At 45.8% G+C, this 24,161-nt stretch overlaps 1 non-coding gene across 1 annotated transcript; it reads left to right on the plus strand.

The window, feature by feature from the left end:
• Nucleotides 1-21,038: 21,038 nt before the first annotated feature.
• On the plus strand, nucleotides 21,039-21,146 carry LOC119923934. The gene has a single exon (XR_005449004.1). It is a non-coding gene; the product is annotated as a U6 spliceosomal RNA (small nuclear RNA).
• The last annotated feature ends 3,015 nt before the right edge of the window (nucleotides 21,147-24,161 follow it).

Here is a 24,161-nt window from a genome sequence, read left to right on the forward strand (position 1 = left end):
TATTTTACTCTTCCGAAAGTTTAATCCGGTGGTATGCACATAGTAAGTGCTCAACAAATCCTAATGACTGATTGATGGATTGATTGTCTATTCCTGGGTCCCTGAAGGCATATGAAGGTTAGTATAGTTAGTAATAATATTAGTAGTATCAATCAATAATATATATGAAGATTAAGAATAGCAGCAACATTAGGAGTATCAATCGATCAATCATTGCCTAGATCTATCGATCAATCATATTTATTGAGCATTTATTGTGTGCAGAACACTCTAAGATGCATTTGGGAGAGTAAAATATAACAGAGTTAAAAGACTGTTCTTTTCTCACAACAAGTTTGCAGTCTAGAGGGGGAATTTATATTCTAGATATATATATGTTTGTATCTTCATAGATATATGAAGATTAGTAATAATAATAATAGCAGTATCAATCAATCAATTGTATTTATTGAACACTTACTGATCTCAGAGCACTGTACTAAACCTGTGAGAATCAGGGTTGGTAGACCCAATTTCTGATCACAAAGACCTTACAATCTAGTAATCGCTGTTTCACCCTCCTTGTGAGCAGGGAATATATCTACCAATATGTTGTATTGAATTCTCCCAAGTGCTTAAGACAGTGCTCTGTACATGGTAAGTGTTTAATAAATACCATTGATTTACTGATAAGGGAAGACAGATATTAAAGTAAATTACAGATAGGGGAAGCAGTAGAGAATAAGAATAGGGATATAATAATAATAATAGTAATGGAATTTCTCAAGTGCTTACTATGTGCCAATCACTGTTCTAAGAGCTGGGTGTAGATGCAAGGTAAGCAGGTTATCCCACATGGGGCTCACAGTCTAGATTCCCATTTTACAGATGAGGTAAACGATGTTAAGTGGCTTTCCCAAGGTCACACAGTGGACAAGAGGTGGAGGCAACATTGGAACCCACGTCCTCTGACTCCCAAGCCCGTGCTCTTTCCGTGCTCTTATGCTGCTTCGCATGTAAGTCATCCTTCTCGTATAAGTGCTGTGGGGCTGAGGTACCAAAAAGCTTATGAGGTACAGAACTCAATTTGTAGGTGAACCAGAAGGGAGTGGAAATAGAGTGATGGCATGAGAGTTTAGTCAGGGAGGGCTACTGAGAGGAGGTACGATTTTAATAAGGCTTTGAATCCGGAGAGAATGATCACCCGTTGGCTATGAAGGAGGAGGGAATTCCAGGCCAGAGGGAGGTTGTAGACAAGGGGTCATTGGAGAGATGGACGAGATCGAGATTCACCGAATAGGTTGACGTTAGGGGAGCGAAGTGTCTGGGATGGGTTGTAGAGCAAGATTAGTGAGCAGGTAGAAGGGAAAGAGCTGATGTGAATTGGTGCTTGATATGGAGAGGGTTGTGTAACCACTGGAGGCTTTTAAGGAGAGGGGAGATGGGCATATATAACAAAGCAAGCAGGGGAGTCTGTGTAGCCTTTTTCTATACTGATAATGAAGAATATCATTCTTCATTACAGTTTTCATTTCATTCACAGTCTTCTAGATGTGAGCTCGTTGTTGGGTAGGGACCGTCTCTATATGTTGCCAACTTGTACTTCCCAAGCGCTTAGTACAGTGTTCTGCACACAGTAAGCACTCAATAAGTACGATTGAATGAATGACTGAATGAATAAAATGGGCATCATGACTGGGGAAAGAATTTGTATCCAGTATCCAGTATCAAGACAGAAATGATAAGACAAGGTTCCTTCCATGAAGTTGCCCAATCGCGCAATCAATTAATGGTATTTACTGAGTGTTTACTATGTGCAGAGCACTATACTAAGTGCTCGGAAGATACAACAGAATTAATAATAATAATTGTGATATGTGTTAACTGCTTTCTATGTGCCAGGCACTGTACTAAGCAAAGTAGATACAAGCAAATCGTGCTGGACATTGTCCCTGTCCGACATGGGGCTTACAGTCTTTATCCCCATTTTACAGATGAGGTAACTGAGGCACAGAGAAGTGAAGTGACTTGTCCAAGGCCACACAGCAGAATTAGCAGAAACGTTCCCTTCCCACAATGAGCTTTAAGTCTCAAACCTTCTCTCTGAGTGTTTTCATCTTTATCTTTATTCACCCCTCCCTCAGCCCCACAGCACTTATGTTCATATCAGTAAATCATTCATTACTATAAATGTCTGCCCCCGCTCCAGAAAAGTAGCTCATTGTGGGCAGGAAATGTGTCTACCAGTTTTGCACACTCTCCCAAGGGCTTAGCATAGCGTTCTGCAGGCAGTAAGCATTCAATAAATACAATTGATTGATTGATCGATTGATTGATTGATTGCCTGAAATCAGGTCCAACCACAAGATGCTTAAAGGCATCCTGTCAGACATGGCCAACTTCTCCACGGTGATTGAATTCCTCCTGCTGAGATTCTTGGATGTCCGGGAGTTGCAGCTGGTCCATGCTGTGCTGTTCCTGCTGGTCTACCTGGCAGCCCTGATGGAAAATATCCTCATCGTCGCTGTCTCTGCCTTCAACTGGCGCCATACACCTATGTACTTCTTCCTCAGGCGCCTGTCCTTCAGTGATCTGTGTATCATCTTCGTCACCATCTCCAAATCCATCTTCAACTCCCTGACCGACTGCAGAGAAATCTCCCTCCTGGGCTGTGCTGCCCAGCTCTTTTTAGTGGTTTCCTTTGCTGTTTCAGAGCTGTCCTTCCTCACGACGATGTGCTATGACCGCTATGCCACCATCTGCCACTCCCTGTGCTATGACCTCATCATGGACCGAGGAACCTTTGGGACGATGGCGACTGTCTCCTGGCTCAGCAGGTGAGCGGGGGGGACTCTTCGGGGCGATATACTCACCTGGGACGTTCACATTAAGCTTCTGCTAGTTCAACGTGATCCAGCAGTTCTTCTGTGATGTCCCCTCATTATTGAAGATCTCCTGTTCAAAAACGTACGTTGTCGTTGACTTCAGCGTGACTGTGGGTATCGGCTTTAGGTCCTTCTCCTTCGTCTCCATCGTTGTCTCCTACATTCGCATCTTCTCGGTCATGTTGAGGTTCCCGTCCCCCGAGAGTTGGGACAATGCCTTCGACAACTGCCTGCCCCAACTTGCTGGCATCACTGTTTTTCTCTCGACTGGATCTGTTGCCTATCTCAAGTCTACTTCAGACTCCCCCTCGACGCTGGACCTGCTCTTGCCCATATTCTACTATGAGGTGCCCCTGGCATGAACCCTGTCATCTACAGCCTGAGGAACCACGACATGAAGGCCACCATGAGGAGGGTGCTGGGTGTGGCAGGATGGTCCTGAGGAAATGGGACACATGAAGGCTGCCATGGGGAGGGGGCTGAGCATGAGAGGATGGTCCTGAGGAAGAGAGTCAGGCAGGCTGCCCTGTGGAATGTGCTGGATGTGTGGGTTGACCCTGAGTAATAGGGATATGAAGGCCTCTCTGAAGAAAAGTTTGAGCTAAGACCAATTTACCAAGAGTCAAATAAACCTTTCCACATCAATTTGTCCCCTCGCACCTCACCACCCTGTTGTCCTACTATAACCCAGCCTGCACACTTTGCTCCTCTAATACCAGACTAATCATTGTACCTCCATCTTGTCTATCTCATTGTCGACCCCTCGCCTGCATCCTGCCTCTGGTCTGGAATCCCCTCCCACTTCATGTCCAACAGACAATGACTCTCCCCACTTTCAAAGCCATATTGAAGGTACATCTCCTCCAAAAGGCCTTGATGGACTGAGCCCTCCTCTCTCACTCCCTTCTGCGTCATCTGTGCACTTGGATTTGCACACTTTATTGACTCCTCCTTCTGCCCCACAGCTCTTATGTCCATATCTTATATTTAGTTATTTATTTATATTTATTGTCTATCTCACCATCTAGACAGTAGCTCATTGTGGGCGGGAAATATGTCTACCAACTCTTTTGTACTGCATTCTCCCATGTGCTTAGTACAGTACTCTCTACATAGTAAGTAAGCGTTCAATCGATATGATGAATTGATCTATTACTCTCTGTCTATGCCTTCGAGTCATCTCTGACCCATAGCGATGCCATGGACACATCTCTCCATCTCGCCCCACCTCCATCTGCAATTGTTCTGGTAGTGGATCCATAGAGTTTTCTTGGTAAAGTCCAGAAGTGGTTTACCACTGCCTCCTTCCAAGCAGTAAACTTTAATCTCCACCCTCGACTCTCCCCCATGCCGCTGCTGCCCAGCACAGGTGAGTTTTGACCTGTAGCAAATTGCCTGCTCCTCACTATCCACTGCCCAAACTAGGAATGGAAATCCTTCTGCTTGACTTTTCCTCCTGTACTGGAGAGTGGTAGAGAGCTAGAAACTCTCCAGGTGCGACCCTGAGAGGGGATGATTGATTGCTACTACTCCAAAAAGGCCACCCCTTGTTGCATCCTAAAATGTACGAGATCTAAGATGGCTTCTGCGATACTCGCCACCAGAGGGGAAAGTAAAGTGCTGGGAGGTCATACAGCGCCCATTCCCTCCCACCATCCTGTTCCTTTGGACAGACCCCATGAACAGCGAAGCCCTCTTAGATTTCATTCCTCTAACCATTCCCTGGTATTTGTTAAGTGCTTACCATGTTCCAGGCACTGAACTAAGCACTGGGGAGATACAAGCTAATCAGATTAGACACAGTCCCTGTCCCACTTGGGGCTCACAGTCTTAGTGTCCATTTTAGAGATGAGGAAACTGAGGCCCAGAGAAGTGAAGTCATTTATCCAAGGTCACACAGCAGACAAATGGCAGAGGCAGGATTAGAATTCAGGTTCTTCTGATTCCAAAACCGGTGCCCTACCCATTAGGCAATACTGCTTCTCCTCAGGTTCCTCCTGAAATAAAAATATTTTTGAGTAGGCATTTCATCACCTGTTCATGTATCCTCTTGACCATAAGGTCACTGTGGGCAGGGAGCGTGTTTACCAACCCAAATTTATTATCCTTTCCCAAGGTTTTAGTACAGTGCTGTGCACACAGTAAGAGCTCAACAAATACCTTTGATTGATTCATTCCTCTAGACCACATGCTTCTTAATAGTAATAATGTTGGTATTTGTTAAGCGCTTACTGTGTGCAAAGCACTGTTCTAAGCGCTGGGGAGGTTACAAGGTGATCAGGTTGTCGCCCGGGGGGCTCACAGTCTTCATCCCCATTTTCCAGATGAGGGAACTGAGGCACAGAGAAGTGAAGTGACTCGCCCAAAGTCACACAGCTGACAGGTGGCAGAGCCGGGATTCGAACCCATGACCTCTGACTCTAGAGCCCGGGCTCTTCCCACTGAGCCACGCTGCTTCTCATGGCCAGAGAATGTTTCTTCATGGCTTCTTGTGGCGAGGGAATGTTTCTACCAAGTCTGTCATATGGTACTTTTCCAAGCACCTTATATTGTGCTCTGCATACAGTAGGTGTTCACTAAATACCACTGATTCACTGATCCAAATGAACTGACTGATTTATTGGTCTGAGACTATTTTCTGCCCATCAGCTCCCTCCCCCGAAAACCTCCCAGGGACCACCACAGCTGAACGTGGAGTATAAAGCCGAGAGGGCTGATAAAGGGGGAGTGTTATATCGTTTCATTGTACTCTTCCAAGAACTCAGTACAGTGCTTTGCACACAGTAAGTGCTCAATAAATATGATTGAAAGAATGAACGAGTGAATGAATGAATGAGTGCAGGCTGACAATACTTCATGCCTCCGTCTCTGTTAATAAGAGCAGTATGGCACATACATTGTCCCTGTCCAACATGCGGTCACAGACTAAGAGGGAGGGAGAGCAAGTGTTTTATTCCCACTTTACGATGAGGTAACTGAGGCACAGGGAAGTACAGTGATTTGCCCAAGGTCACACAAATGACCAGTAGAGGACTTGGGATGAGAACCCAGCTCATCTGACTCCCAGGCCCCGACTGTTTCCATTAGGCCATGCTGCTTCTTCTGAGATATTCAGGTGGTCTTAATTCCTGGCATGAAATGAGGTTCAAATTCCCAAGGTTTTTATCAATTCTGGAAAAGGAATGATGATTAGTCCGTTGTTGTTCTAAGAAGAAGTTGCAGAGTGGGAACCACGTGGGACTGGGCAGTTGTGAGGGCCAGTTCTATACGATTCTGGCCTTCCAAGATATCTGGACAGTCAACTGTCTCAACAGAGCCCCGGTCCCGTCCTTCCACAGGGAATTCCCCAGGAAATAACCTGGCCGTCATCTGAGGGGATGGTGCAGCCATCTGGAGAGCCAAGGGGAGGAGGGATGATCCTGACAGCCCTCTACAGTAACCCAGACCTTCCTATCACCCCAACCTGTGTCCAGGACCGATGAGACAAAGAGAACTGTACTATTTGCTAAGTGTTTAGTATATCCCAAGAATTGCTGGTGAGTGCTGAGGTAAATATAAGACTTCAAGTTCTTTGTGGGCAGGGAAAGTGTCTGCTAACTGTAGTGTATTCTCCCAATCATTTAGTCTAGTGCTCAGCACAGAGTAAATTCTCAAAAATACCACTGATTGATTTCAACAAGAAAATCACAACAGGAACAGTCTGAGAGGTTACAGTAAAGAAGTTCAGATATATGTCTATACCTCTATAGCCATATGAAGATTTGTAAGAGTAATAACAATAGTATCAATCAATCAGTAGTATTTATTGAGCACTTACCATTCACAGAGCACTGTACTAAACACGTGAGAATTATAGCTGATAGACACAATTCCTGACCAAAAGAACCTTACAATCTAGCAATCTCTTTCTCCCCCTCCTTATGAGCAGGGAATGTGTCTACCAATTCTGTCTTATTATATGTTCCGAAGTGCTTAATACAGTGCTCTGCACACGGTAAGTACTCAGTAAATACCATTAGTGGGTTGATAGGTGAATACAGACATTAAAGGAAATTATGGGACGGGGAAACAGTAGAGACTAAGAATATGGGTATAAGTGCTGTGATGCTGGGGTGAGTATTAGTAGAGAAGCAGAGTGGCTTAGTGGAAAGAGCATGGGCTTGGGAGTAAGAGGCCGTGGGTTCTAATCCTAGCACTGCCACTTGTCTGCTGTGTGACCTTGGACAAGTCACTTAACTTCTCTGTGCCTCAGTTATGTCATCTGTAAAATGGGGATTAAGACTGTGAGCCCCACGTGGGACAACCTGATTACCTTGTATCTACCCCAGCGCTTAAAACAGTGCTTGGCACAGAGTAAGCACTTAACAAATACCATTATTATTATTATTATTATTATTGTGCTTATGGATATGAAGAAGGAGAGAGTGTCAGGCCAAAGGGAGGATGTGAACAAGGGTTCAGTGGTGACATAGATGAGATCGAGGTACAGTGAATAAGTTGGTGTTAAAGGTGCCAAATGGACTGGCTGGGTTGTATGAACAATTATAGGCTTCCTAAAATAGAGATCAGAAATTCTCCAGGATCATGGAATGTTATAATGGCAAACTCTGCCTTTTGATTTATTGTCCATCTTCTTCCTGATGATTCCCAATATTTGCTTGGACTCTTTGGTTTCCACAGCCAGTGAAGATTTAGCAATCTCATTAACAAGTTGCAATGTGAGAATTTAGAGCCAACCACACCTTAACTGTAGCTCGGATTATTTTCCATGGACACATTCCTTAGCATTTGTCCAGACTGTAGATTATTTAATGTTTCCTCCATTATCTGGACGACCAAGAATGTGTGCACATGAAAATGGCATTCACCAAGTGCAAAGCTTTAGTGTCACCTACAAACTTGGTGATTGCCTTGCACACTGCCTCTCCCAGAACATTCACTTTCTGACTGGGAAGGAAAGAGCAGTAAATTCCCTTTGACTATGTGACACTGACCGTAACTCTGTGTGCAAGTGTATGAGGTTGCATTTCAGGATAAAAATACTTGTATTACTTTTTATGGGTCATGGTGCATTTGAGCTTGGTGGTGATGATCATGATCATGGTAATAATAGTAGCAATGATAATAATAACATTTGTTAAGCACTTACTATGTGCCAAGCATTGTACTGAGTGTTGGAGTCAATTTAAAAAAATTAGATTGGGCACGATCCTAGTCCAAATGAGCCTTACAATCTAAGGGGGAAGAGGAACAGGCCTTACATCACTATTTTACAGTTGAGGAAACTGAGGCCCAGAGAAGTTAAGTGATTTTCCTAAAGTCACACAGCCATGCAAGTGGTTAAACCAGGACTAGAACCCAGCTCATCTGACTTCTAGGTCAGGGCTTTTTCCACTAGGCCACAAGAAAGGAAAAATATTTAGATTAAAACAAAGAGAAGAACTTCAGAACCAGGACTCTCTTGTAATTTCTACTTTGGGTGCATATGCATATAAAATAAATGCAAAATTAGTGATTTTATAAAGAAGAAGCGTTGGGGAAGCTTAAGGAAGCAGCGTGATCTAATGGATAGAGCACGGACCTGGGAGTGAGAAGACCTGTGTTCTAATTCTGGTTCTGCCACTTGTCTGCTGTGTGACCTTGGGCAAGTCACCTAACTTCTCTGTTCCTCAGTTACCTCAGTTGTAAAATGGGGATTAAAATTGTAACCTCCACATGGGATAGGGACTCTGTCCCACCTGATTTGCTTGAATCTACTCCAGAGCTTAGTACAGTGTCTGGCACATGATAAGCACTTCACAAATATCACAATTATTATTGTTATATTATTATTATAATTATCGTTATTATTATCTTCCTCAACATTCCTTTCCAAATTCCTCCAATGAGTTGTTTAAACGCATTGCTTCCACTTTCTCTCCTAAAATTCTCTCCTTGACCCCCTGAAATCTGGGTTCTGCCCACTTCACTCCATGGAAACTGCTCTCTCTAAGGCCACTAATGACTTCCTTCTTACCATATCCAATGGTCTCTACTTCATCCCAATCTTCCCTAGCTTCTCAGTTGCCTTTGATGCTATGTACCAATTAATCAATCAATCCGTGGTATTCATTGAGCTTTTATTGTGTGCAGAGCACAATACTCAGCCCTTGGAATAGTATAATACAATCAAGTTGGAAGACATGATCCTTGCCCATAAGGAGCTTACAGTCTACAGCATGGGTTTACACCCCTGTCCTCCATGTCCTCCCAGTCTTCCCAACATCCTGTGGGAAGCTTTCCATTTCTCCTCCCTGGGATTGAAAAGCATTTCTGCATGAAGAAAAAAGGTGTGAGAAAAGCCTGTGGTCAGGTCCATTTATGCTCAGATTCTGGGAAAAATTGATGCTAAAACAAAGGTCACAAGCCACTGGGCACTGAAATTAGGACAAAGAGAGCAACTTGAATATGCTCAATTTATCCTGGGATGGCCCTGCCTGAGGCTATGATTAAGGTTTTAGTTTAACAAAAATATTTCATTATGCTTCTCCACCACACTAGGAGGATGCTTTTGCCATGCTTTCCTGCTCTTTGAAGGCAGATGAAGCCCTGAAGATCCTGATGGTGGAGATAGGATGGGCTGACAGTGATAACAGCTGCAGGGGTGAGTTAGCAGGTTTTCTGGGAGAGGGGCATGACCAGTCAAGCATGGAAAAAGATTTCAGGAAGCAACTCAGGGCTTTACCTACGGTTGCTAGTGACCAAAAATATAGCAGACAGCGAGGGCTGGGATAGGGGTTGGGCAGTACAGCCACTCCCCTCCCGAGCTCTTTGTTAAAAGGGGCACTGCCTCTCCATTGCTATTATCCTCACATTGCATCTACATCTTCCGATAATGCCCACTCTTCGGCTTTGGCTTTTATGAGATTCCAGTCCAACTGATTCCAACTTACTTCCAACAGCATTACAGTGAGCCCCACTGATTTGAGAAGCAGTAGTCATCAGTTTCTTTTATGTAACAACCATGGTGAAATAAAGAACCTGGGAGGTTTGGATGGTGAGTTTGGAGAATAAAAGGGAAGAATGGAGGGGAGATATGGAGGGGAAATGAGTACAAACTGAAAGAGCAGAGCACAACTGTTATTATGGTGTTCCTAGTTTGCTTCCACCTCTACAGTGCCACTGTAGCCTCGAGGCACCTCTGTGATCCTGTTCCCCTTGGCCACCTAGCTAACCCAACTCCAATGGGAGGTAGGATTATGACTGTGGCAGTAAAGTCCCAGTAGGTGGTAGCAAGAAATCAGTAACTGGTTTCTGCTGGGCCTTTATCACTGCAAACCTCCTGCCCCAGGAAACACGAATGATACAGAAGGAGAGAGTGCAGAGTCTTTCAGTTGTTGGTCTTTATCATATTTGATAAGTGGTTACTATGTAACAGGCACTGTACTAAGCTCTGGGGGTAGATAAAAGCTAATCAGGTTGGACACAGTCCAGATCCCATGTGGAGCTCACAGTCTTAATTCTCAATTTTCAGATGAAATAGCTGAGGCCCAGAGCAGTGAAGTGACTTGCTCTCTAACTCTGTGCGACTCTCAATGGCCATGCTGGAAGTAGGTCACAATCAGAACTCGAATCTGGCAGACAAGTGGCAGAGTCGGGATTAGAACTCAGGTCCTCTGACTCCCAGGCCTGTGCTCTATCCACTAGGCCATGTTGTTGTCCCTTGGAACACTAGAAGGTGTGTGCCCAGCAGGCATCTCTCTCTGCTTCTCTCCTCCCCATCAATCAGCACCCAGGAGCAATCTGAGAACCATTCTATGCTCATAGTGGCTTTTATGTGTCAAGATTAATGCTGATTCTTTTCTGAAACCCCTGACAAGAGGTGAGCCAAACTAAAATCGAGGGGTCTTTGTACCTGAGGTCCTGGAAATGGGAAGATGGGATCTCTGGGAAAACACTCTTCAAGGATAAGCAGCCATGTCTCCAACCCTAAAGCTGTGGTTAGGAGCTATAGAGTTTCTACTGAAAGCCCTGAAATCTTATTAGCAGAGGAAGGGTTTTATTCATTCTTTCGTTTATTCAATAGCATTTATTAAGCACTTACTCTCTGAGGAGCACTGTACTAACTGCCTGGGAGAGTATAACAGTAAACAGACACATTCCCTGCCGACAAAGAAAGAGCTTACAGGCTAGAGGAGGAGAAAGATATTAATATGAACACATATATTACAGAAATGTAAATAGGTGTTGTGGGGAGGGGAGGCAGGATGAATTAAGGGAGCACATCAGGGCTACACAGAGGAAGAGGGAGAAGAGGAAAGGAGGGCTTAGTCAGAGACGGCCTCTTGGAGGAGATGTAACTTCAGTAAGGCTTTGAAAGGTGAGAGAGTGATTGTAGGTCAGATATCAGGAGGGAAGGCGTTCCGGGCCAGAGGCAAGGCATGAGTGAGAAGTTGCCAGCGAGATACATGAGATCAAGGTACAGTGAGAAGACTAGCATTTGAGGAGCAACGTTGTGCAGGCTGGGTTGTAGTAGGTGAGTAGCAAGGTGAGGTAGGAGGAGGCAAGGTGATTGAGTGGTAAACCAATGGTAAGAAGATTCTATTTGATGTGGATGTGGATGGGCAGCAACCGGAGGTTCGTGAAGCATGGGGAAGCATGGTCTGAACGTTTTTGTAGAAAAAGTATCTGGGCAGCAGAGTGAAATATGGACTGGAGTGAGGAGAGACAGGAGACAGGGAGGTCATCAAGGAGACTGATACAGTAATCTAGGTGGGGTAGGATAAGAGCTTTGATTAATACGGTAGCAGTTCGGATGGAGAGAGAAGGGTGGGTTTTGCAATGTTGTGCAGACCGAACCAACAGGATTTAGTAATGGGATGAATATGTATGTTGAATGACAAGTTTATCCTTTCCTGCCTTAACTCAGCCCTCTCTTCTGCCAGACAAAACTATTTCTCCTCCCTTATTGACACCCATGCCCATCACCCCCGCCAGCTCTTCCGTACATTCAACTCCCTTCTCAGGCCCCCGGTTCCTCCCCCTCCTCCTTCCCTCACCCCCAACGATCTGGCCTCCTACTTCATTAACAAAATTAAATCCATCAGGTCCGACCTCCCCAAAGTCTCTTCCCCCCTTTCTCCATCCCCCCGGCTCTCAACACTCTCTGCTACTCTCCCATCCTTCCCAGCGGTATCCTCAGAGGAACTCTCCTCCCTCCTCTCAAGTGCTACTCCGGCCACCTGTGCTTCTGACCCCATTCCCTCTCATTTTATGAAATCTCTCGCTCCATCCCTTCTCCCCTCCTTAACTTCCATCTTCAACCGCTCACTCTCCACTGGTTCCTTCCCCTCTGCCTTCAAACATGCCCATGTCTCTCCCATCCTAAAAAGACCCTCTCTTGACCCCACCTCACCTTCTAGTTATCGTCCCATATCCCTCCTACCATTCCTTTCCAAACTCCTTGAACGAGTTGTCTACACGCGCTGCCTAGAATTCCTCAACAACAACTCTCTCCTCGACCCCCTCCAGTCTGGCTTCCGTCCCCTTCATTCCACGGAAACTGCCCTCTCAGAGGTCACCAATGACCTCCTGCTTGCCAAATCCAACGGCTCATATTCTGTCCTAATCCTCCTCGACCTCTCAGCTGCCTTTGACACTGTGGACCACCCCCTTCTCCTCAACACGCTATTCAACCTTGGCTTCACAGACTCCGTCCTCTCCTGGTTCTCCTCTTATCTCTCCGGTCGTTCTTTCTCAGTCTCTTTTGCAGGCTCCTCCTCCCCCTCCCATCCTCTTACTGTGGGGGTTCCCCAAGGTTCAGTGCTTGGTCCCCTTCTGTTCTCAATCTACACTCACTCCTTTGGTGACCTCATTCGCTCCCATGGCTTCAACTATCATCTCTACGCTGATGACACCCAGATCTACATCTCTGCCCCTGCTCTATCCCCCTCCCTCCAGGCTCGCATCTCCTCCTGCCTTCAGGACATCTCCATCTGGATGTCTGCCCGCCACCTAAAGCTCAACATGTCGAAGACTGAGCTCCTTGTCTTCCCTCCCAAACCTTGTCCTCTCCCTGACTTTCCCATCTCTGTTGACGACACCACCATCCTTCCCGTCTCACAAGCCCGCAACCTTGGTGTCATCCTCGACTCCGCTCTCTCATTCACCCCTCACATCCAAGCCGTCACCAAAACCTGCCGGTCTCAGCTCCGCAACATTGCCAAGATCCGCCCTTTCCTCTCCATCCAAACTGCTACCCTGCTCATTCAAGCTCTCATCCTATCCCGTCTGGACTACTGCACCAGCCTTCTCTCTGATCTCCCATCCTCGTGTCTCTCTCCACTTCAATCCATACTTCATGCTGCTGCCCAGGTTATCTTTGTCCAGAAACGCTCTGGGCATATTACTCCCCTCCTCAGAAATCTCCAGTGGCTACCAATCAATCTGCGCATCAGGCAGAAACTCCTCACCCTGGGCTTCAAGGCTCTCCATCACCTCGCCCCCTCCTACCTCACCTCCCTTCTCTCCTTCTACTGCTCAGCCCGCAACCTCTGCTCCTCCACCGCTAATCTCCTCACTGTACCTCGTTCTCGCCTGTCCCGCCGTCGACCCCCGGCCCACGTCATCCCCCGGGCCTGGAATGCCCTCCCTCTGCCCCTCCGCCAAGCTAGCTCTCTTCCTCCCTTCAAGGCCCTGCTGAGAGCTCACCTCCTCCAGGAGGCCTTCCCAGACTGAGCCCCTTCCTTCCTCTCCCCCTCGTCCCCCTCTCCATCCCCCCATCTTACCTCCTTCCCTTCCCCACAGCACCTGTATATATGTATATATGGTTGTACATATTTATTACTCCATTCATTTATTTATTTATTTATTTATTTTACTTGTACATTTCTATCCTATTTATTTTATTTTGTTGGTATGTTTGGTTCTGTTCTCTGTCTCCCCCTTTTAGACTGTGAGCCCACTGTTGGGTAGGGACTGTCTCTATGTGTTGCCAATTTGTACTTCCCAAGCGCTTAGTACAGTGCTCTGCACATAGTAAGCGCTCAATAAATACGATTGATTGATTGATTGATTGATTGATTGAATGAGAGACAGGAGTCAAGGATAACACCAAGGTGGTGGGCTTGTGGATCAGGAAGGATGGTGGGGCCATCTACAGTGTTGGGAAAGTCAGAGGGAGGACAGGGGGGATTTGGTGAGAAGATAAAGAGTTGTATTTTGGATATGTTAAGTTTGAGGTGATGAGATGACATCCAATTAAATATGTCCTGAAGGCAGGAGGAAATATGAGACTACAGAGAGATCGGGGTGGGGATATAGATTTGGGTACCCTCTTCATAATAATAATAATTTTGGTATTTGCTAAGCGCTTACTATGTGCAAAGCACTGTTCTAAGCGCTGGGGAGGATACAAGGTGATCAGGTTGTCCCATGGGGGGCTCACAGTCTTCATTCCCATTTTACAGATGAGGTCTCTGAGGCACAGAGAAGTGAAGTGACTTGCCCAAGGTCACACAGCTGACAAGTGACAGAGCCGGGATTAGAATCCACGACCTGTGACTCCCAAGCCCGGCCTCTTTCCACTAAGCCACGCTGCTTAATAGACGTGGTAGTATCTCGCCACCGACCCTTTGCCCACATGCTGCCTCCAGCCTGAAATTACCTCCCTCCTCAAATATGACGATCAGTTACTCTCCCACATCTAAGCCTTATTGAAGGCAAATATCCTCCAAGAGGCCTTCCCTGATTAAGCCCTCCATTCCTCTTCTCCCACTTCCTTCTGTGTCATTCTGACTTTGTTATTCATCCCCGTTCCCAGCCCCACAATACTTAGGTACATATCAGTAATTTATTTACTTATATTAATGTCTGTCTTCCCCTCTAGACTGTAAGCTCATTGTGGGTAGGGAATGTGCCTGCTTATCATTAAGTTGTACTCTCCAAAGCACTTAGTACAGTGCTTTGCACACAGTAAGTACTCAATAAACATGATTGAATGAATGAATGAAAGGATAGATGATCAGAGAGGTGGGTGGATATGAGGGTTGAAGGAGAGAAAATAGTTATAGATAATACTGAAATTTCAGGTTTGTGAGACCAGAGGAAGGCGATCCTCAGTAGTCAGTGGTGATAAGAAAGTCTGGGACAGGAGAGGATTTCAGTGGAAAGTTGAATTGATTCTTATTCGTGTTGAGTTGCAGGTATTGGCAGGACATTCAAGTAGAAATATATTGATTACTAGAAGAAATGTGAGATTGCAGAAAAGGAGAAAGGTCAAGGATGGAAAGGTAGATTTGGAGTCATCCATGTTGAGATAGTGAGGCTTGTGTGACCAAGGACTAAGCCTTGTGGGATCCCCTCGGTTAAAAGGGTGGAAGGCAGAGGAAGAGCAGTAGAAAGTAACCCGGAAGAATCAGCCTGAGAAGTAGGAGTAGAACCGTAAAGGACAGTGTCAGACAAATCAAGGCTGGACCATGTTTACAGGAAAAGGTAGCAGTAGTAGTAGTGGTAATTGCAGTGGTAGTTGTACTAGTAGTAGTTATAGTAGTAATAGTAGTTGAAATAGTAGTGTAGTAATAGTAGTTGTAATAGTAGTGTAGTAATAGTATTGATTAAACACATACTTTGTGTAGAACTCCGCACTGTTGGGAAACAATATACAGGTGAGAATTAGACATGGACCCTGTCCATGGAAGGTATCATGATCTATCAATCAATCAATCGTATTTATTGAGCGCTTATTGTGTGCAGAGCACTGTATTAAGCGCTTGGGAAGTACAAGTTGGCAACATATAGAGACGGTCCCTACCCAACAGTGGGCTCACAGTCTAGAAGGGGGAGACAGAGAACAAAACCAAACATATTAACAAAATAAAATAAATAGAATAGATATGTACAAGTAAAATACATAAATAGAGTAATAAATATGTACAAACATATATACATATATACAGGTGTTGTGGGGAAGGGAAGGAGGTAAGGCAGGGGAGATGGAGAGGAGTAGGAGGGGGAGAGGAAGGAGGGAGCTCAGTCTGGGAAGGCCTCCTGGAGGAGGTGAGCTCTCAGTAGTGCCTTGAAGGGAGGAAGAGAGCTAGCTTGGCGGATGTGCGGAGGGAGAGCATTCCAGGCCAGAGGGATAACGTGGGCCGGGGGTCGACGGCGGGACAGGCGAGAACGAGGCACGGTGAGGAGATTAGCGGCAGAGGAGTGGAGGGTGCGGGCTGGGCTGTAGAAGGAGAGAAGGGAGGTGAGGTAGGAGGGGGCGAGGTGATGGAGAGCCTTGAAACCGAGAGTGAGGAGTTTCTGCCTGATGCGCAGATTGATTGGTAGCCACTGGAGATTTTTGGGGAGTAGAGTAACATGCCCAGAGCGTTTCTGGACAAAGACGATCCGGGCAGCAGTGTGAAGTATGGATTGAAGTGGGGAGAGACAAGAGGATGGGAGATCGGAGAGGAGGATGATACAGTAGTCCAGACGGGATAGGATGAGAGCTTGAACGAGCAGGGTAGCGGTTTGGATGGAGAGGAAAGGGCGGATCTTGGCAATGTTGCAGATCTGAGACCGGCAGGTTTTGGTGATGGCTTGGATGTTAGGGGTGAACGAGAGAGCAGAGTCGAGGATGACACCAAGGTTGCGGGCTTGTGAGACGGGAAGGATGGTAGTGCTGTCAACAGTGATGGGAAAGTCAGGGAGAGGGCAGGGTTTGGGAGGGAAGACAAGGAGTTCAGTCTTGGACATGTTGAGTTTTAGGTGGCAGGCAGACATCCAGATGGAGATGTCCTGAAGGCAGGAGGAGATGCGAGCCCTGGAGGGAGGGGGAGAGAGCAGGGGCAGAGATGTTTATTTCTATGTCATTAGCGTAGAGATGAGAGTTGAAGCCATGGGAGTGAATGAGGTCACCAAGGGAGTGAATGTACATCGAGAACAGAAGGGGACCAAGAACTGAACCTTGAGGAACCCCCACAGTAAGGGGATGGGAGGGGGAGGAGAAGCCTGCAAAAGAGACTGAGAATGAACGACCAGAGAGATAATGAATCTAGAAGGTCAGGAAGAACTGAAAACAGACAAATTAGGAGCAATAAAACATGAAAGCATCAAAATGGCAATAGGACAAAGAGACTATGCAACACATAAAATGTGCCAATTGTATGCAGCACATGGGAAAGTGGTCCACAACTATCAAACACAGCTATAATATCAACGAGGAATTAGGATGTGGTAGCTTATTTATGCCTCTCACAGCGTCTCACGTGGAGAGTTTCCTGTACTCTACCAGTCTCGACCACAGGAGGGAGAGTGAAGAAGAGGCATATCCATTCGATTCCTAGCTTGGGCAGTGGCTCGCAAGTGCAAGGCAATCTGCTAGAAGTCAAAACTCACCTGTTCTGGGCAGCAGCGGTATGGGAGAGAGTCGAGGGTGGAGACTCAAGCATGGAAGGAGGCTATGTTAAACCACTTCCATATTTTTACCAGGAAATCTCTATAGATACACTACCAGAATGATTGCAGATGGAGGTGGGGTGTTCTGGGAGAGATCTATCCATTGTGTTGCTATGGGTCGGGGATGACTCAACGGCATAAGACAAGACAAGATATGGATTGAGTATATGGCTCAAGTGGGGAAATAAGAAATCAGCTAATGCCAAACACGTAGCATTAGCAATCTTTGCATTTGATGTTTCAGGCATATGATAGTAATCATTCTGATATTTGTTAAAGGCTTACTATGTACCAAGAACTGTATTAAGTGCTGCTGTAAATACAAGATGATTGGTTTGGATACAGTCCTTATCGCATTGAGGCTCACAGTTTAAGTGGGAGGGAGAACCTGTATTTAATTTCCATCTTATTGATGAAGGAACTGCGTTGGTGAGAGTTGGGATGCTGGCCAGAACTCTTCAGGAGAGAGACTAAGTGATCCCACCACCCTTCATTAGCACAGGCTCCCTAAAATCGCCCCTGCTCCTCCTCAGTCCCTCCCCCTTGCGGCCCCCTCTTCAACTCTCCCATCTTTTCCAGACGTTTCTCTGGAGGAGATTTACTGCCTCCTTTCAGAAGCCAGTTCCTCCACATGAGCATCGGACCCCATTCCTTTGCACCTTATCAAAACTCTCGCTCCCTCCCTTCTTCCCTCCCTAATAACCATCTTGATCCGTTTGATCTCCAATGACATCTTCTCCACTGATGTCAAAAATGCACGTTTCCCCTACCTAAAACATACTTCCCTTGACTCTAACGCTCCCTCTAGTTAATGTCCCATTTCCCTCCTACCATTCCTCTCCAAAATCCTTGAGCAAGTTTTCTGTACCTTCTATATCAAATTCCTTTCCTTAAATTCTCTCTTGGACTCCTTCCAATCTAACGTCCATCCCCTTAACTCCACAGGAACCGTCTTCTCTAAGGTCACCGATGATTTTCTTCTTGCCAGGTCCAATGGCTTCTACTCCATCCTAATCCTCCTTGACCTCTCAGCTGCCTTTGAGATGGTTGATCACCCTTTTCTCATGTAAATGTTATCCAACATTGGCTTCATTGACTGGCCTATCCTAATACTCCTCTTATCTCTCTTGCCGTTCATTTTCAGTCTCCTTCATGGGCTCTTCCTCTGCCTCCCACCCCCTAGCCAATAATGATATTTGTTAAGCACTTCCTATGTGCGAAGTACTGTTCTAAGTGCTGAATAGTAATTATGGTATTTGTTAAGTGCTCACTATGTGCCAAGCACGGTACTAAGAGCTAGGGTAGGTACAAGGTAATCAGGTTGTACACGTGGGGCTCACTGTCTTAACCCCCATTTTGACAGATGAGGTAACTGAGGCACAGAGAAGTTAAGTGGCTTGCCGAAGGTCACATAGCAGACAAGTGGTGGTGTGGGATTAGCACCCAGGACCTCTGACTCCTAAGCCCGTGCTCTTTCCACTAAGACCCACTGCTTTGTTGGGGTCCCTCAAGAATAAGTTCTTGGTTCCCTTCTATTCTCCATCTAAACTTACGCCCTTGGAGAACTCATTCACTCCCATGGCTTCAACCACCACTTATGCAGATGACACCCAAATCTACATCTCCAGCCCTGATCTCTCTCCCTCTCTCCAGTCTCATATCTCCTCCTCCCTTCAAGATATCTCAACTTGGATGTCTGCTCATCACCTCAAACATAACATGTCCAAAACAGAGGTCCTTATTTTCCCATCCAAACCCTGTCCTCCCCATGACTTCCCCATCACTGTAGGTGGCACCACCATACTTTCTGTCTCACAAGCCCATAGGCTTGGCATTATTCTTGGCTCCTTTCTCTCATTCAACCCACAGATTCAATCCATCACCAAATCCTGTTGTCCTCACCTTCACAACATCGCTAAAAGCTGCCCTTTCCTCTCCATCCATATTATTACCACGTTAATACAATCACTCACCCTATCTAACCTGTATTACTGCATAAACCTCCTTGCTGACCTCCCAGCCTACTGTCTCTCCCCTCTCCAGTCCATACTTCACTCTGCGGCCCATATCATATTTCTACAAATACATTCTGAACGCACCACCAAGCTCCTCAAAAAACTCTAGTGATTTCCCATCCATCTCCATATCAAACACAAACTCCTCTCCTTTGGCTTTAAGGCGCTCCATCACCTAGCCCTCTCCTACCTCACCTCACTTCTCTCCTCTACAACCCAGCAAGCATATTTTGTTCCCCTAGTGTTAAGCTTCTCACTGTGCCACCATGTCACCTTTCTTATCATCAACCCCTAGCCCAAGGCCTTCCTCTGGCCTGGAATGCCCTCCCTCCTCTTATCTGACAGACAACCACTCTCCCCAGCTTGAAAGCCTTATTGAAGGCACAACTCCTCTTTTAGGCCTTCCCAGACGAAGCACCACTTTTCCTCAGCTCTTACTCCCTTTTGTGTTGTGCCTGACTTGCTCCCTTTGTTCTTCCCCCCTCCCAGCGCCAAAGCACTATGTACATATCTATCATTCTATTTGTTTGTATTCACGACTGTCTCCTCTGCTGTAGACTACAAGCTCGTTGTGGGCAGGGAATGTCAATATTTGTTGTTGTACTTTACTTTCACAAGTGCTTAGTTCAGGGCTCTTCACACAGTAAGAGCTTGATAAATACGATTGAATGAATGAATCATAGTCCTGTCCAGAGGAAGGTGTTTCTTATGCCATGTAAATGGAAGCATACACAGACCTGTAGAAAGACGTTCTTGTGACAGTGTGGATTTGGGTGCTAAAACAGAACTGGGCCTTATGAGAATTAGTGCCATAGAAAAACCATTTTCTAGTTAAGCTCAAACCACATACTTTAGGCTTAATTGCCAAATGCCCTAAGGGATTATGCTATAGAGACATGCACTGAGGCCTTGTTAATATCTCTTTACTGGTAAACATGATCAAGGAAGAAAATTTACATCAGTTAAAGAATTAGGTACCTTTTCAGCTTGTGATTGTCAAGTAATTCTTTAGTCTCTGGTTATGTGACATCCTAGCTCTCCTCCAAGGAGTCCTTCCTAACTAACCTCTCACTCTCCCACCCCATAGGTCTGCTGCCCCTCCCTACCCTGCCACTCCCTGAGTTTCTCCAGCTACCAGACTGCACTGGAACAACTGCCTGGGGCTTTCCCTGAGTGGCTATGGCCCATCCCCACTGGCCCTGAGCCCAAGCTGCCCCTAAGTGACTGAGGCCGAACCTTGCCAGCCTTGAGCCTGCCCTTCAGGACCATACATTGGGAGCTGGGAGCTGGAGGAAACCCGATAAGTTCCCGAACACTCAACCTTCCTGCTGTCTGCCCCCTCAACCCAAACCCTGTTCCTCCTCGCTCAGAAACGTGCTGCAGGGTCAACGGACCGAATTCTACTGGTGGAGAAGTCGTGACTGAGGGTCCTTCCCATTGCTCCCCTGTCACATCCACTGGTCCTGTCTCATCCAATGGTTTTGAGTCTTGGAGCAAATAAGCATATGTTAATCATCACCGCAAAGCAGACATTCCAGCAGCCTCTGCGGCTTCGTGCACCAGAAGAAATTTTGACTCTATTTGATGATGTTAGATTATCAAAATAGGGAGATATCTAGAGAAAGGATTATTTTCCAGAAAGCACAAGAACATGTATGGACGCTTGAAAAGAAAACTGTCATCAGAATAGGTGTAAATAAGGTGAACTTTAAAAACCTGCATGCTAGCTACTAAAAGATTGCTCATTTGGGCAGCACATATAGTAAAATTAGAAAGATCTAGAGAATATTAGATATGGCTTCTGTGCCAGGATCCTATAAAGATGTGTGAAGAGTTCCATATTTATCTTCTTTATTTCTCCTAGATGCTTTCAATCAATGGGTTTATTGAGAAAACTATGTGCATATCAATTATTTGTATTTACTGAGTGTTTACTATGTGCAGAACACCACATTAAGCACTTGGGAGAATTAAATATATCAATATGAAAAACACTCCCTGCCCACAATGAGCTTACAGTCTAGAGGGGGAGATGGACATTAATATAAATAAATAGGTTACAGATCTGTACATAAGTACCTTTTGGCTGGGTGAGAGGATGAATGAAGGGAGCAAGTCAGGGTGATGCAGAGAGAGTAGAGGAAAAAGAAAAAGAAGGCTTAGACAGGGAGGGCCTCTTGGAGGAGATGTGTCTTCAGTAGGGCCTTGAAAGGGGAGAGAGCAATTTTCGGATATGAAGAGGGAGGGCATTTCAGGACAGAGGCAAGATGTGGACAAGAGGGTACATGAGATCAAGGTAGAATAAGTACATTGGCATTGATGGAGCGAAGTGTGCAGGCAGGGTTGTAGGAGAAGAGCAGGTAAGAGGGGGCAAAGTGACTGAGCACATTAAAGCCCAAGGTAAAGGAGCTTCTGTTTGATGCACAGATGGGGGGACAACCACTGGAGGCTCTTGAAGAATGGGGAAGTATGGACTGAACATTTTTATCAGACAATGATCTGGGCAGCAAAGTGAAGTATGGACCAGAGTGGGGAGAGACAGGAGAAAGAGAGGTCATTTAGGAGTCTGATACAGTTATCAAGAAGGGATAAGATACATGCTTTTATTAACATGGTAGCTGTTTGGATGGAGAAGAAATGACAGATTTTAGCTATGTCATGAAGGTTAAAATGACAGGATTTAATGATGATGTTGAATGTGTGGGTTACATGAGAGAGATCAATCAAGGATAACAACAATGTTACGGGCTTGTGAGGTAGGAAGGATGATGGTGCTGACTACAGTGATAGGACAATTGGGGGAGGACTAGGTTCGGTGGGACGATAAGGAGTTCTGTTTTGGACAGGTTAAGTCTAAGGTGATGGTAGGGCATCCAAATACAGATGTCTTGAAAGTAGGAGGAAAAACAAAACTACAGCGAGAGGGAGGGATCAAGGGTGGAGATTTACATTTGGAAATCATCTGCATAGAGTTGGTAATGATAATAATATTTGTTAAGTGCTTACTATATGCCAGTCATTGTACTAAGCCCTGGGGTAGATACAAGCAAATTGGGTTGGACAAAGTCCCTGTTGCAAAAGGGGCTCACAATCTCAATTCATATTTTACAGATGAGATAACTAAGTCACAGAGAAGGAAAGTGATTTGTCCAATGTCACATAGCCGACAGGAGGCGGAGCCCCTGCCCTTCTGACTCCCAAGTCCATTCTCTATCCACTACACAATGTCTGTGAACATGGTATGCCATGCTGCTGGGGTAGATGGAGCCATGTGAAAGAATGAATTCTTCAAGGTAGTAAGTGTAGATGGAGAATAGAGGGGACACAGAAATGAACCCTGAGGGACCCCCACAGTTAGAGGGGAAGGAGGCAGAGGAGGAGCCCGTGAAAGAGCCTGAGAATGAGTAGCTAGAGAGATAGGAGGAGAACCAGGAGAGGACAGTGTTAGCGAAGCCAAAGGTGGATAATCCTTCCAGGAGAAGGGGATGGTCGAAAGTGTCAATGGAACCTGAGAGGTGGATTAGGATGGAGTAGAGGCAATTGGATTTGGCAAGAAGGAGAATATTGGTGACCTTTGAGGGGGAGGTTTCTGTGGAGTGGAGGGGACAGAAGCCAGATTGGAGGGGGTTCAAGAAGACAGTTGAAGGCTAGGAACTTGAGACAATGGGTGTAGACAATGCACTCATGAATTTTGTAGTGGAATGGTAAGAGGGAGTTGGGTGATAACTGGAAGGAGCTGAAAGCAACCTACATTCCCTTTTCCAGGCTTAATCCTGATCTTGGTCAAGGGAGGATGCTTTTTAGGATACGGGAGTCATGGACATCTTTGAAAGGAGGGGGAAAGACGTTATTGGAGAGAGAACCGTTGAAGATGGCAGTAAGGGAGGGAAGAAGGGAGAGGAAAAGTGTTTTGAGAAGGTGTGAAGGGATAGGGTCGAATGCACGGGTGGAGGGGGTGGATTTTGAAAGAAGGCAGGAGATCTCCTCTAGAGCTCGCCATCTCTCTTCTCGCTCTCTTTTTGGGAGATTCCTCTCACACTTTGGACTTCATCCTCCAGTTCTGTCCTACCCTCATTTGTCACTAAATTGCGTCCTCTTACTAAATGACTTCAGTTATTGGATGGAAATGGAGCCCCTCTCAGAAAAGTGTAGGGAGTTCATGAAGGAAAATGTGTGGACTGTGATTCGCTGGGATAGTGAACGGCTTCAGGGAGTATGCAGAGATCAGAAAGCCTTAGATGCCGAGCAGAAGGTGACCAAGGTTCAACCAGGGAAAGAGAACGGAGGTCGCCATCAGTCTCCTTTTCTTTGCCTTCCCAATGGGAACTATGGAAACCCTATGGGGGTCCATGGTCAGAGCCGTGACTCAGGTTCACCCAGAACCTCCGCTAGGAGACCTTCCCAGACTGAACCCCCTTTTTCCTCTCCTCTTCCCTTCCCCATCGCCCCCATCCCTCCTTTTGCCTTACCCCTTTCCCCTCCCCATATAGTATATACATACACAGTATCTTCCCTTCCCCACAGCACTTGTATATGTTTGTACATATTTATTACTCTATTCATTTTACTTGTACATATTTACTTCTGTATTCATTTTATTAATGATGTGCATATAGTATAATTATATTTATTCTGAAGGTTTTGGCACCTGTCTACTTGTTTTATTTTGTTGTCTGTCTCCCCCTTCTAGGCTGTGAGCCCGTTGTGGTAGGGACCATTCCTAGATGTTGCCGACTTGTACTTCTTAATCACTTAGTACAGTGCTTTGCACACAGTAAGCAGTCAATAATATGATTGAATGAATTAATTAATGACTGGAGACCCCTATATATAGAGTCTGGTCTTCCTAGGAGGACTTAAT

The sequence above is a fragment of the Tachyglossus aculeatus genome, unplaced genomic scaffold (assembly GCF_015852505.1).
Source record: "Tachyglossus aculeatus isolate mTacAcu1 unplaced genomic scaffold, mTacAcu1.pri scaffold_67_arrow_ctg2, whole genome shotgun sequence".
Taxonomy (NCBI): Eukaryota; Metazoa; Chordata; class Mammalia; order Monotremata; family Tachyglossidae; genus Tachyglossus; species Tachyglossus aculeatus.